Here is a 3,940-nt window from a genome sequence, read left to right on the forward strand (position 1 = left end):
AACCAAAGCCTATTAGGGAAGTGTTGTCGGGCCTTGATCTCGAGTACATGTCCCTGGTCCACCAATTTTGAAAGTTGCTGATGTAAAACTGTAATCATTGTCTGCCCATTCCCTTGTCTGTCGTACCCCATATCGAATGTCTTCCTCTTGTTGTACATTTCCATGTCTGTCGTTAATCCCTTCCGTATGTCTTCCTCTCGTCGTTGTCTCCCAAAAAAAGTTTTTTTGTCCCGTTACAGATGTAAAAATGCGAGGAATGCCAACTTTGTGAACATCAGCATCGTAATTACTTGAGCACCCTAAAATCCTTTCCTTTCCTACTGTATTATTGTATTCCCTAACCTCGACTAAACCGCGAGTCTTTTGGTTCCCCAAAACTAACACTATGTATAAGAATCAAGAAATGTATTGTTAAACTTGATTTCGGCTCCGTAACGCTTCACGGCAAATGAGCCTTCCACATAAACGAAAGATAAAAAAAAAAAAAAAATTAAATTGCCTTATTGTTGTTCCAATAAACGTACAATAAAATCTATTGACAGAAAAATGTTGACAATAGAATTACAATAAATTGTATTGTAATGGAAAACATTTATTCGAGAAAAAAAAACTATTTTTTTATTGTTACGGTAACTAACAACCACTATTTTCTATTGTAAAACTGCCATTTACAATAGGATTTATGGTAGAAAACAATATTCTTTATTGTACAATATTCCTTTTGAAAGGAGGCTTCCTAGCCTCTTGGAAGGAAGCTTCCGAGCCTCTTGAGAGGTGGCTTCCGAGCCTCTTGAAAGACGGCTTCCGAGCCTCTTAAAAGGAGGCTTCCGAGCCTCTTGAAAGGGGGCTTCCGAGCCTCTTGAAAGGAGGCTTCTGAGCGTCTTGAAAGGAGGCTTCCGAGGCTCTTGAAAGGAGGCTTCCGAGCCTCTTGATAGGAGGCTTCCGAGCCTCTTGATAGGAGGCTTCCGAGCCTCTTGAAAGGAGGCTTCCGAGCCTCTTGAAAGAGGCTTCCGAGCCTCTTGAAAGGAGGCTTCTGAGCCTCTGGAAAGGAGGCTTTTGAGCCTCTTGAAAGGAGGTTTCTGAGCCTCTTGAAAGGAGGCTTCAGAGCTTCTTAAAAGGAGGCATCCGAGCCACTTGAAAGGAGGCTTCCGAGCCTTTTGAACGGAGGCTTCTGAGTCTCTTGAAAGGAAGCTTCCGACCCACTAGAAAGGAGGCTTCCGCGCCCCTTTAAAGGAGGATTCCGAGCCTCTTGAAAGGAGGCTTCCGAGCGTGATTCCGTTGAACAGCAAGTGGCCACTGCTTGAAGCTGGGGAACAGTTGACGACAGGCTGCGTTTGCATGTTGGAGAGCTTGACGGTGGGGAACGGTGGGCGACGGGCCGCGTTCCCATGTTGGAGTTCTTGATGATGGAGAAACGATCGGCGACGGGGCGCGTTGCCATGTTGGAGAGCTTGAAGCCTCGACGGAAGGACCGATTCAAGATGGCGAGTATTGCTTTGGCAGGGGTCTGGACAATAGACGTCTTCAGACAATAGGTTTTCTGTTGCTGTGCCTCGGTCGGTGCACAGAAAGAAAAACCATTATTAAAATTAAAAAAAGCATTGGTAAATTCAAAAAGTTGCGTTGGTTCTTTTTCGTAGAGAGTTCAATATGTTTAAAATAAAAGTACGCCAACTTTTGTAATCAACATGATTCAAAAGTCGCATGCCGCTCTGAAATTAAAAGTTTGAACATTCAAAACTAAATTGTACAACTGTCAAATAAAAATGTTCACACTGTAAAAAATAGGGCGAAATATTCTCATTCAGAAACGAAATTATTCATTCGTTATTAAAGAAACTGTCCCATTCCCCCTCGTACTCTTCAATCATCTTTCCATTATAAATTTTAATAATCAAATTGCAATGATACTTTTATTTTTATTTCATGATTTCAGGCAGTTTTTATAGATGGTGTAGGTTGCAGCTTTTCAACACGGTGGCCACTGTGATTGCCTCAGAACGAGATCCGGTCCCTGGCTGGGGTCAGGTTTCGAATCGAAGCCGTCTGGGAGCATTGCGCCACACATTTCCAGTCCTGTAATTGAGAAGAAAATCTTGCATTAATATCTTTAGCCATCATTATTAGCATGATGCTCGCGCCATTGAAGCAGCGGAGCAGGGCGCTGTTTTGTTTAGGAAAACTTGTGAGCTACAGTATCAACACTTCTATATTTTAGTCAAAATGATATAACTTACCTCCGATATTTGTATACTGATTTGGACTGCACTTAAAGAACATCCGAATAACACTTTCCCGCTTTAAAAGCAACGCAGTTTTGCTGTCGTATCCGCTGCGAGTTGTGATTGTTTGAACTGGTGAAGGGAGAGGTGTTGACAGCTCGACGGTGATAGGTTGAGAGACACTATGAGAATCTTTATCAGATGAATGGACAAAACAGTTTTTTATAATATGTTTAAGTATAATTATAACTGTATAAATATTATTTGTAAAAGTTGTACGTGCGTTAATTTTAATATTCAAGTGTAAACAAACTAATTATACAGAAAAGGCCAAGAATTTAAGTGATGTTTTAAATAAGAAATTTATTTTTTTACCATCTAATATGCTATAGTGCCGATGCGTAACAGAAACAATTTTATCTTCATTTGTCTTTCTTTTTGTTTTCTTTTTGCTTGTTGAGTTATTTGACAGTTCTACTATTTTAAGGTTGAATGGAAGAACTTTTAGTTTTACAATGGAAACATGAAAAAAAAACTTTCAAACGAAAAAAATCACTTTGATTTCGACCAAATAAATTTTCATTTTTAAGAAAACAGAGCTCTTTTCAAATGGAAAGTACAGAACATTCTGTAAAACCATGTTTGTGTTTTGTGTGTGGTTATTGGAGGTTCCGCATGACCGTAACGCTCGGAATGAGGTCCTCGAGCAAGATCAGCATTGATCGTATACCTCATCAGCTCTGCGCGCGTGTTGGTTGGGCTTCTCGGGTTGTCCTCAAGAGCCTGTCGTGAGTGTAGCTTGAAAGTAAACGAAAAAGGCCCACTCGTGGACCTTTTTCTTGCACATAACTTTCACAGTAGTGTTTTCTTAGTTTTTAGACGGCATTGATTCGTAATAGGTATATAGTTTTGTAGTTCCGGCCGTACTATTTTTAACCGCACTACTAGTATTAAGGACACATCATCCACTTAGGATAAGGTACAAAGCTTTAAAAACCACCTCATTTTGGGACAACTTTAACAATTAATTACACGACGCGCACTACGATATCCTCGGAGGTTACAACAGAAAAATGAGAGCTTTCATTTCATTGGACTGAGGTATTTATATTATATTAAATTGAGGTGTTAAGATGGAGCGCAAACTTCGTCCAAGATACGAAGTTTGACATTTCATATTTCTCCGGACTTTGCATGTATGTTCAGATCAAAACTAGTGTTGACCTCTGTTTGTCAAATCTTTTTGGACATTTTCATTTGTTTCGCTATATGTTGCAGTCGCACCTGAACCGTACCCGAACGGAACGGATGGAAATGGTGGAAGAATGTTTCGCTTGTGAGCGATTGCACTCTCATTGAATGCTGTCAGTTTGGATGAATAGGGTGGAGCCAAATAGGAAGTCTTGCGGTGGAGTCATTCATATGAAACCGAACGGTTACAAATTCTAGATTTTATTAAGAAAATTATTTTGAGCTTTTTAGTGGAATGTCCTCACTTGTCATAAGACGAGTTTGTACCATCCCATTTACATAATTCCATCACTTGACAGGTGGATTACATTGAAGATTTTTTGATATTTCTTTATTCGACAATTTGTCCTTTTGTTCTTTTGTCCCACAGCCCTTCATACACTGTGCTGGTTGTGGTGGACAGGGTTCTAAATTTACCAAGTTTTAGAATAAAAAATTATCGAAGCTTTATCAATGAGTTTTTATTG

At 39.8% G+C, this 3,940-nt stretch overlaps 1 long non-coding RNA gene across 2 annotated transcripts; it reads right to left on the bottom strand.

The window, feature by feature from the left end:
- Positions 1-1,894: 1,894 nt before the first annotated feature.
- LOC134216704 (uncharacterized) lies at positions 1,895-2,873 on the bottom strand. 2 transcript variants are annotated; one of them, XR_009980788.1, is made up of 3 exons: positions 2,598-2,612; positions 2,238-2,414; positions 1,895-2,076 (listed from the first exon to the last, which is right to left on the bottom strand). It is a non-coding gene; the product is annotated as an uncharacterized LOC134216704 (long non-coding RNA). The 2 variants fall into 2 exon arrangements; XR_009980787.1 differs by having other exon boundaries at positions 2,238-2,873.
- Between the last annotated feature and the right edge of the window lie 1,067 nt (positions 2,874-3,940).

The sequence above is a fragment of the Armigeres subalbatus genome, chromosome 2 (assembly GCF_024139115.2).
Source record: "Armigeres subalbatus isolate Guangzhou_Male chromosome 2, GZ_Asu_2, whole genome shotgun sequence".
NCBI lineage: Eukaryota > Metazoa > Arthropoda > Insecta > Diptera > Culicidae > Armigeres > Armigeres subalbatus.